The 11,777-nt window shown below is 32.6% G+C and overlaps 1 pseudogene; it reads left to right on the top strand.

The window, feature by feature from the left end:
• The first annotated feature begins 3,609 nt into the window (after positions 1-3,609).
• LOC148586304 (uncharacterized) lies at positions 3,610-10,521 on the top strand (annotated as a pseudogene).
• Positions 10,522-11,777: the final 1,256 nt, after the last annotated feature.

Below are 11,777 nucleotides of genomic sequence, written 5' to 3'. Positions count from 1 at the left end.
AAAAAAAAAAAGACAATCATCTATTCTCTACATCTTGTTAGATCCTTCACTGTCTAACATCTACCTTTCTAGGCATATCTATCTTCAAGAAAAACAATTTGTTAAATATGACAGCAGAAATGCCAAAAATATTGAGAAGGTGAAAATGAATTTGATAAACAAGATGAATATTCAACTCACAACTATTACTCTCAATAGGAACCTGAATTCCTCCCTGATTAATAGAGATATTGGAAAGCTTCAGCCTCATGGCTGCAAACTCTGCATTCTGCCTCTCTTCATTGGTCAATCACAAGACAAGCAATGGTAGATTAAGTCCTTGCCACAACTCATGCGGGAGCCCCCTTTAAAATTCTGTATGAACAGTGCACATTAATAGTACCCCTTGAGCAGTGTTATAAAGAGTACACTGTACAATATTTTCTGTTTGTGAATCTTATAAGAATTTGGTGGTCTAGGGTTTGAAGATTCAAGTTTTCAAGAAAGAATGGGTCTAAATTTTTAGTGTTTGTTGGAAAATTGTTGGGAATTTCGGAGGAAAAAACATAAATGAGAAAGATAAACCTAAGCATCACTCCACGAATGGCACACAATCCATAAAGCAATAATGGCTGGAACCAATTTTCTACCGTCGTGTAGAAACAAAACCAACATCTCATCTATGCACTAAAATATAAAAACATTATAACAAATACGAGTCGAAACAATACAAATGATGAATTTTAACTACAACTCTACTTCATCTACTGATTTATTCAGGGAATTGTTTTGTTAGAATTTTTATATGCTCCTAAGATAGCATCTTTGACATCTATTACATGTCTGAAGATGAAGAAGGAGAAGTAAATCTTTTACATTCTATGGCCGTTGATTGGACAGTCACCAAAAACAAAATTCCACAAACAACAATAAAAATGAAGAAGACCTAGCAAAGTAAATAATATACCTGCTAGTCTTCACCTCCATCCTATGAAGGCCAGCCTCTTTCAGCCTCCTTATAATGGCAACTAGGTTTTTTCAGTGCCCATGGATGAGCTAGCACAGCCACAGCCCCTGTATTAGATATCAATTGTATAGCTTCCCCTGAAATCATAATCTATATCACTAATTCTAAGTCAAAAATATGCATCAAGAGCAACAAGGGAAGGTGTATCAATAAGCTTAGAATATTACTTAGAATAAGCCGGTCTACCATCAGAAGTTATTAATGAAAACAAATCCAAATTCACACGCACAAACAAATGCTGATTCTGGAATTTCATCAAACATTACGTACACATAGACTAAGACTAAAACTGCACACCATCATTCACTAATAGTAGATTCTCGAAGAAAAGCGTCGAAAATACTTCTAAATAATCACAATCCTGCTGAGCAATATTAATATAATGACATAAGAAACAAACCCAGAAGTCCAATTTGTGTATTAAAAAAAAAAAAAATTCAACCGAAAAGACAACGCGGGCATGAACAAACATTGAGCCAAATCGATGAACAGGCATAACCCACATTACTTCAGATCTAAAACCCAATGAAAAACCACATCCAAACATCAACAACCGTCACTAAATGTCAATTTGCTTTTCTTTATGTCTTTGTTTTATTTTGTACTAGAGTTTTGTTATGTAACTTCTCCAGCTCCTCAGACCTTGTTAAGAGTTAGTCCACAGCTGCTATAAATATGCAAGGATGTACACTCTGTTCCTCTAATGTTATGTATTTTCTATATTTTTTGGTGTTTATAAATTGGAATAATGGAATAGAATGAAAATGGTTGAATCTTGAATGGGCTGAAAATAACGAATTGTATTGAATGTAAATGGGCTATTCTAGATGCCCGGGTCTCCTCTTACATGCTAATGACTTTTGACTTATCTATTTCAATACCTCCCTGATGAGCTGGCCTTCCCTTTTATAAATTCTAAGTAGTTATTGAATCCCTTTAACCACTATAACAGAAAGTCTATATTACAACCGAGCCAAACTATTATTTAATTACACCACCAAACATTCTACTATTATACCCCTGTTATTATATTCTTTAACCTCATATGTTTTTCCCTAAAAAAAATATTTGACTATATATATATATATATTCTAATTAATATGAGTATGGATTAGAATCATGTGGTTCTACCTCAAAATCCCCTCCCCCAGCCTATGCAGACCCACAAGGCCACAACCAGCTTGTACGGTATATATATAGGCTAATTAAGTTTGAGTATTTTCCAAGCTAATTATTTGGAGAAAAAAAAAATACAACAAAATTAATATGTTTACATGGAGAAAAAAGCAAAATTCTTGTAAACGACAAAAAGAAGAAGATATTTTTCTAAAAATAATGTTCAAATGTTATGTTTGATTTTTTACATTCTTTTGCCGATCGATCTTATTCCAAAAATAATCTTCAAACCTTATGCCTGATTCTACTGTATCAACTCAGTTAAATGGTAAATTACCTAAAGCTAGTTGGGGAGGCACGTGCTTGATTCCCGTGTTCAATAATAATATATGTAGTTTGTATGTGATATTTAACAGTAAAAACTTAATTTCATATGTAAAATGTGATATTTAACATTAACAACTCAATTCTTACACAAACACGTTTATTCAATAGCATAGCGTATGTTCTACATGTTGAAGAAACTACTTTTTATTTCTATTTTATTTTATTTCCGCTTTTATTTTCTTCATAGTACTCTACTATTATTATGATTGGTTTTCCAATTACACAACGAAGTCATGTAAACGCTATTATTTAAAACAAAATGCTGCAAATTTGAATATAAGACTATGACCCATCTTAAATTTTTAGTCTTCCGAGGATCAAGTACAATGATCTTTGAAAAAAAAAAGAAAAATTAGTACCCACTATGACCCATCTAATTTAATTTGACTTTATTCATGGAGACCCAAAAAGTAGCTTCTACAAATTATTAGCATATTTTATAATGTCTACGAACACAAACCCTGCTAAACATACTCTAAATACTAAATTAACCACCTTTAGGTTTTGTGGTTGTGTGTGTAAGATCGAGAGCGAGAAAGAAGATTTCAGCAAATGGCATCACATGCAGCTCCCAAATAACCTTGAAAGTGATGGAAATTAAATGAGGAAGTTGGTTGCTGGCTGTGCAAAAAGCCAGTACTGGGAACTCACAGCCTACAAGTGCTGTGAATGCAATTTTTTCCTTCATGAATCATGCCTTGACCCTGTGCGATTATAGACTCTGTGCTGCTCGTTGACAAATTATGCATTCATTCTCACCCGGAATCCAAACCAGTTCACTTGCGAAGCGTGTGGTGGGAAAAACATTGACATTGCCTATCTATGTATACAGCAACTGTCGACTTTGGATTCACTCTAGTTGTGCTCATTTTATAGGCACCATCAAAATTAAAGGACATGCTCACTCCCTCACTTGCACCTTCTCTCTTAGTCAAATCAAAAAGCACAACTGTGAAGTTTATTTTGAAAATGTCGATATAAAAGTCAAAAAGCACAAGTGTAAAGTCTGTTTTGAAAATGTCGATATAAAGTATGCAACTTATTGTTGTGATAATCACAAGTGTGACTACATTGTCCACATACGGTATGCATATAGGATTATGAAGGTGAGTGAGACCAGTGATTCCATTGACTATGCTATTCATTTAGTTGCGGACAATGATCTGAAAGAGGATGAAAAATCTGTCCCTCAGGAGATCGAACATTCAAGTTATCTGATAATAACTAGCTTAAAAAATGCTTATTTTCTATATTAAAGTAAGTTTTATTATACTTTATTTTATATTTAGTTGTGAAATAATGTTTAATTATTAAATGTGAGCTTAAAATAATATTATAATACAAATTATTGCTTTTTGTAGGAAAAGAAAGAAATAAAAAATAGAAAAGAAAAGAGAAGCCAAATAAGAGCAAGCCAAGCGATATGCAATGAAAGAAAAGACAAAATAAGAAGAAAAAAAAATTGTTCTAGAGGCTTAAGCCAAGCCAAGCCAAAACAAAAACTCAAAAGAAATGAAAGGTGCTAACACGTGAAAAAAAAAAAAAAAAAAAAAAAGGAAAAAAAAAAGGAAAACCTTCTCCCTTAAGAAATTTGATCTAAAAGAGGATGAAAAACCAGCCTCTCAGGAGATTGAACATTCGAGTCATTTACAATATAATTTAATCCTTAAAAATGAAGAATTCCAAGATGTCGAGAGCTGTGAGTAGTGTATGCAATTTATAGTTGTGCCCTTGTTTTACAACTGTGTGCAATGCAACTTCTCATTTCATACAAGATGTACTAAACTACCCTAAGAGGTTATGCGAAAATTACATCACCAACACCCGCTCACCCTACATAATGTAGATTCCAATGTGCGATCACTCTGTTGTTGGGCTTGCGATCGAACACCAGGTGGCTTCATTTACAAACGTGTCAAGGATTTGTGTTACCTTGACGTTCAATGTATTTTAATTCCGGAAGTCTTTAAACATAAAGATCACCAGCATAGCCTCGTCCTATGTAGATTTTATCAACCAGAGTGTAATGCTTGTGGCCAAAGACCTCTTGGTGCTAAGACATTTGACTGCACTACTATTGTGAGTTCCACTTGTGTATTAAATGTGCTACTCTTCCACTTGTACCTTAGCATAAATATGATACACATCTCTTATTTCTTACTTATGCCTCTGAAGATGATTTCAAAGAATATTATTGACAAATTTGTGAGGAATAAAATAATGGAAAGCATTAGTTCTATTATTGTAAAAATTGTAATTTTGCTGTCAATCCTTGTTGTATTCTTTGAAAAGCATGGTTGGATTAATTACATTTATTTATGTGAGAGATACATATGGAGGGAGAACCTTATTTTATAAAATTTAATTCAATATACAGTCATTATGACTAAAACTCGTGCTGATATATACATATATAAAATATGTTATCTTGTCTGCTCTACTTGTCAGTGGTTTTCAAAAACACCATATCTTTATCTTGATCATTCCCTTATCAACAAAAAAGTAGAACCCATGAAATAAAAAAAAAATAAAAAAAGTAAGATCTACCATCCCAACCTGCAACACCTTGCAAATTTAATAAAAAATATTTTATCAAATTATATTTTAAAAGTATGAATATTTAAATCTCTCTTGCTTCTTCTATTGTAATTTAATTTTTCTCACAAACTTCAACATAATATCATACCGTATCATTATTTCAACAACAGGATGCATTGAGGAGTGCATTAGAGATACTTTGAGAATCAAACAAATCATGCATGTCAAAAATATTAAATAGCCTATGAACATCTTAGCACAATCAGTCACAAGTTATTGTCCATACATGTCTAGCTAGGGCACCTATGTTTGGCACGTTGAACATCTCTTATCTCTCTGTTCAGGTATTTTCACAGTTGAGGGAATAATAGATTTATTCATCTATCACGGTCAACAAGTGATAAAGAAAAAAATGTAAACTGGGAAATATAGCAAGGAGATTGGTTTTCTGCAGGATAAACTTGTCACTTATTTTTATTTTATTCTGTCAAATCCCCCACTTTTATTTTTATTTTATTATGTCCACTCCGTTTCATTCCTTCATTCTGTGGATTTGATAAGAAACTTCTTAACGTCATGACCATTATGGCTTTGGCAATATGATGATATTGATAACAGAGGATGACAGTTCACTGAACCAAAGGCTCATTCACAAGTATTAATATCCTCAAAATAACTAGCAAGAAACAATGTGATAAGGACAAAGATATAGCAAGTAAATAAAGAAGCATGTACAGATAAAAACAAAATCAGAAAAGCAAAAAAAAAAAAAAAAAATGAGAAAGAAAAAAAAAAAAAAAGGATGTGGAGACCTAGAAAATGACAACGCAAGTGAATAAATGAGCTGCTGTTGCCTCTTCATAATATTCTTGTCTTTGCACTTACTTTCTTTGGCCATCATTATTAAAAATTAGAAATTTTGGAAGCCGTAGCAAAGTTTTTGTTTTTTATTTTTTCGTCCATGAAATTAGAAGTTTTATCCTTTATAAGCCATCTCTATGATAGTTAGGCCTATTACTCAAGGATAATGAACTTCAATATTGGTGCTAACTTGGTGAGACTTGCAATAGATATCTAAGATCGGTAGAAAATAGGATGTGGTTAAAAAAAAAAAAAAAAAAAACAAAAGGAATAAATGAGCACATATAAAAAGAAAAGAAAAGGTGAAAGCAAAAGGAAAAAAGATGTAAAGAAGAAGAAAATAATAAAATAAGAGAAGAAAGGAGCGTGTAGAAAAATTAGAAAACTATTTTTGTATTTTTAATAGTGTTTTGCGTTTAAATTAGAAAACTTAGTTTTCTAATTTATGACCTAACATAAATTAGAAAACTATTTTTGTATTTTTAATAGTGTTTTGTGTTTAAATTCTTTGTTAATGTTTTTATTTTGAGAAAAAGAAAACAAAAGACAAAAAATCTAACTAATGAACCCAAATGTTTGAGGACAAAAGAAAAAAAAAAGTAGGTTCATTATAACCCGTTTCTTTCATACTTTTGGGTGTATATCAAATTTTTGTTTTGCCAACGACAATAGAAATTTCATCTTTTGTAATTCATCTAAACTTGCAAGAAATTAAATGAAGTTGTGGAGAAAACAGAAAAGACAGATCGAGTATCAGAATCAAGGGCTATGTATATAGAGAGAGAAAAAAAAATTGATGAAGAAGAAAAGAAAAGAAGATTTGAAGACCAAGAAAAAGACAAATTCAAGAGAATAGAAGAACTTTCACCTAAAGAAAAAAATGTTTAGAGTGTAATTAAGGAAAAAAGAAAGGAATAATCATGTTCATTAGTATAAATAATATCAATCACGGTTTTGGAAGCATAGCAATATTGTTTTATTTCTTCCACCAAATCATCCTTTGTAAACCATCTTTGTGATTTGTATTTTCTCTTACCAAAGGAGAAAAAAAGGTTTGTGTGATAATTTAAGGAGAAAGAAGGCACTACAAGCTTGAAGTTGTATAATGTAAGGTGCTACACACACTCTCTGTCTCTCTCTCTCCCTCTCTCATTCCTTTCATTGGTTTTGCTCTTTTCTATTGCAATTATGTTTGTAGTGATATTAAAAATGTATTTCAAAGATTTCAAATATTTAAAATGCATTTAAAAGTTGTTAATTTTTATGGTATTTTTATAGTACTTGTTAATTTTTATAGTACCTGTTATTTCAAGTTTTCCTTTCAGCCATAGATCTACTCAACAAGAAACCATGCATGTTTGTAAAGTTGGAAGTTGTTTCTTCCGAAAGGAAACCAATCAAGAGTTATAAGATAGAAAAATAGATTAATCCAGCCAAAATCAAATTTACAAGGATAAGCTAAAAGACAATTTCCTTGTTATAGGATTAATCCACCAAAAAATGACTATGATAATCTCCTTTGGACAGAAATTTCCTCCAAACCAGTTTGGAGGAAATATCCTCCAATCTATTTAAAATAGTGCCATGTGTCTATAAACATTTAAAAAACATATTAAATTTAGTTTAAGTTAATAAACTGCTATTAATGATGTTAAAAATTTAATGGGTCGTTTAAATGTTTATAAACACATGGTACTATTTTAAATGGGCTTGAAGATATTTCCTTTATACTGGTTTGGAGGAAATTTCTGACCATCTCCTTTAATAACAACCGTTTGTATATACCCTTACAAAATGAAAATGAGATCCTTTTGAAATCACTTAAATAATTGCAGTTGCTTGGATTCGATCTTAAATAAGGTATTACTTGGAACTAATCTTTCCTTAGTCAAATTTACGTAAATGCCATCATAATTTTTCGGTCTTCAAGAGGATATATATATATATATATATATATATAAAGGTTTGCTAATTAATTAAAAAAATTATATATTAATCTAATTTGACTTCATTCATGAAGAGTGAAGACCCAACAAATGCTCTACGTATCATCATCCTATCACAATATATATATATATATATATATATATATATATATATATATATATATATATATCTGAATGCTAATTAACCACCCTTTGGGTTTTGTGCCTCTGTGACTGTGTATTAATTAGCAGAGAATAAGGTGGCGGCCGGTGAGATTTGGCATCATTTGCAGCTCATAGATAACCTGGAAAGTTATAGAAACTGCTGGCTGTGCGGAAAGTCAGTATTGGGAAGTCGCGGCTACAATTGCGGGGAATATTGCGATTTTATCATTCATGAATCATGCCCCGAGACAACAAATCGCAAGATATGGATAGAGGCCAGACATGATTTGAGCGAGAAACATCACTTGATATCCATGAAAGAGGTGGAGAAGAATGGAGATGAGAAGAAAGTAGTAGTTTGCTCATTGTGCGAGGAACCGGTATCATCTTTCTTAGTGTTAAGTAACAACATTACCTTTTACAAATGCTACTTCCCCAACTGCACCTTCCTCTTTCATGAACCATGTGCACAATTACCCATCGAAACAACACAACCTCTGCACTTCTCAAACCACAACCTTTATCTCATACCGTCAACAAAGATTCAATATTGTTGCGGTGCTTGAGGTAAAGTTTTCAGTGGACGCTTCTATTACAAATGTAACACATGTGATTATAGGCTCCACATTACATGTGCTTCTCGTTGGCTAAATATTAGTGCTGACAAATGTAACCCACACGCATTCATCCCCACTCGAGATCCAATCGAGTTCACTTGCCAAGTATGAGGTGTAAAATGCAGTGGCATTGCATGTCTATGTAATAACTGTCTACTTTTGATTCACTCTAACTGTGGTAAATTTCTAGGCACGATCAAAATTAGAGGACATGGTCACTCCCTCACTTGCACCTTTTCTCTTAGTCAAGTCAAAAAGCATAAGTGTGAAGTCTATCAAGAAGAGGTGAATACAAAGTATGCAGCTTACAATTGTGATGATCAGAATTATGACTACATTGCCCACTTACGGTGTGGATATTGGATTAGGAAGGAAGGTGAGGCCTGTGATTTTGTTGACTATGCTACTCATTTGGTCGAGGGCAATGATTTAACAGAGGATGAAAAAGCTGCCCCTTAGGAGATCGAACATTCAAGTCATCCACAACATCAATTAATCCTTAAAAATGAAGAGCTTTTGGATGTCAAGCGTTGTGAGGGGTGCATGCAATTTATAGTGTTGTTCCCGTTTTACGGCTGTGCACAGTGCAAGTTTTCCCTCCATATAAGATGTACTAAACTACCCCAAGAGGTTATGCGACCATTTCATCACCGACACTTGCTCAGCCTACATAATGTAAATTACAATGTGCAATCGTTCAAGTGTTATGCTTGCGAGCGAACTCGAAGTGGCTTCAGGTACAGATGTGTCAAGAATTCGTGTCGCGATGAAATATTTGATGCTCAGTGTATTTTAATTCCAGAAGCCTTTAAACATAAAGGCCACCAGCACTACCTCTTCCTTGGTAAATTTGGTCAATCAAAGTGCAATGCTTGTAGTCAAAGACCTTATGGCACTCAAACATTTGATTGCACTACTTGTGGGTTCCGCTTGTGCATTAAATGTGCTACTCTTCCACTAGTAACTAGGCATAGATATGACACACATCTCCTATATCTCACTTATGCAGCTAAAGATGATTCTGGAGAATATTATTGTCAAATTTGCGAAAAAAAAAATGGATGAAAAGCTTTGGTTCTATTACTGTAAAAATTGTGATTTTGCTGCTCATCCTCAATGTATTCTTAGAAGAACTTAGTTGGATTAGTTACATTTGTTTATGTGACAGAGATATGGAGGGAGAACAATTGTATACAATTTAATTCAATATACATGAAGGGAGAATCTTTTTTCTTGTGAATGTAAAATATTTTGATATTTTGAATGTAAAAATAATGTAAAATGTAAACCCTAAAATATTTTGATATTTTGAATTCTCAATGTCATGCACGGCTACATGAGAGGGTGAAAAAAAAAAAAAAAAGTGTCTTCCAGTAATAAAAGTTATATAGAAATAGGGAAGGACCTAAAAGTAAAACTTTGCAAGCCCCATTAATTATAATTTACTCAACTTAAACCTCTCCTTGAGATATTCATAATTGAATGAGGTATTTTGATTTTACGTCCACCTTATCCATCTTTTATCTTTGAGTACTCAATCACATGATCATCCACAATACTTGTATTAAAAATAAAATCTTTTAAGAGTACTAATTTTAGTAACCACTTAACTAAAATTCTTAGGCATGGACTTAAACGATCAATTCTAGTAAATTATCTCAAGGAGATATTTATATTTCCTATGAAGAATAACTCAGTGCAACAACCAAAAATACAAGGTATGGATCTCAATTGGTGATGAGTGCTAAATATTATATATTTTGGCCCCTTAACCTGTATTTGTTAAGTCCTTAACTTTGTTATTTTTTGATATTTTTGTTAGTTTTAGTATCTTAGTGCTTTGCAGATTGTTAAGAGAGAACTGCAGGTTGAAGGGGAAAATTACGAAGAAATTGAAGGTTTCTGAAAGTGCGCTCGAGCGCAAGAGGACAATGATCGAGCGCACGTCCATGTCAGCTCTAAGCGCAGCGCTTAAGTGCTGCGCCGCAGAAGCCTTGAAGACCCGAGTGCTCTCAAGCGCACTCACGCTGACATGGCAGCGTTGAAGCCCTAATTTTTTAGTATATAATGCATTCTTTTCTATTATAAACTCGTTGGGAGGTGCCATTTAGAGCCATTTTTCGACTTGTTGTCGTTCTTACGCTCTGTCTACGTTTCTCTTCGTAAGTTTTTGGTTTTTTTTTTTTTATGATTTTAATTCATTTTAATATGAGTTTTGTAATCATAAGAGACTAAAACCTTCAACTAAGGTTGAAGATGACGCCTTGCCATTGATAAACAATCACGTTCTTGTCGTTTTATGTATACAATTCGATGTCTGATCAAATTGTTGTTCAAATTTAATTCAATTGCTTGATTAATTTCATTTGATTGAATGTTGTGTCTTTTATTCATCCAAAGTTTTATATTCGTTGTGATTGGTATATTCATCCAAGATGACGCCTTTCATTCATGGATACATCGAATGATTCGACTGAGAACTTATATCCATTGTGATTCGTATATCAAACGGATACAATGGATGACTTGATCTCAATTGGATATTCGTTGTGATTAGTTTAACGGTTGGATTCATCGAATGATTTAATATACATGTCTACGAATTTGAACAATGTATAAAACTTATTGTTTGTCGGTTGTATGTATAAAATGCAAGAATGTGTTGTTTGATTTGGCGAGGTAGATTCGGAAAACCTTAGTGTTTTTCCATTAATTGTTTTTAATCATTTTAATTAGTTTATTTTATTTTGCACGACATAATTCGAAATTGCAGAACTAGGTTAAAATAAAGTTAGTTTAAATAGAAATTAATTTTTGCAACATAACTCCCTATGGTTCGACCTTGCACTTGCACAATCTACACTACACACGACTCATGCGCTTGCGAGTTATTAAATTTGCACACATCAATTGGTAAATCAAAGTGATTATTATTTCATATCTGAGTATACTATTCCCTCAAGATTAATAGTATTTTCAATTAGTAGATATAAGAAACACATTCAGGTGACAGCAATTTGTAGTACACATTCTTATGGTGGTTCATTTCAATGCTTTCTGAATGCATCAACATATATATGAACTAGAAGAATTACTTTAAAAAAAATGCTCAATTTTATCATTGACTATCAACTCAAATTTACAAGTTATATGCAGCTTGTG

The sequence above is a fragment of the Corylus avellana genome, chromosome 4 (genome assembly GCF_965113065.1).
Source record: "Corylus avellana chromosome 4, dhCorAvel1.hap1.2, whole genome shotgun sequence".
NCBI classification, from domain to species: Eukaryota; Viridiplantae; Streptophyta; class Magnoliopsida; order Fagales; family Betulaceae; genus Corylus; species Corylus avellana.
This window is presented reverse-complemented; position numbering and strand designations above follow the sequence as displayed.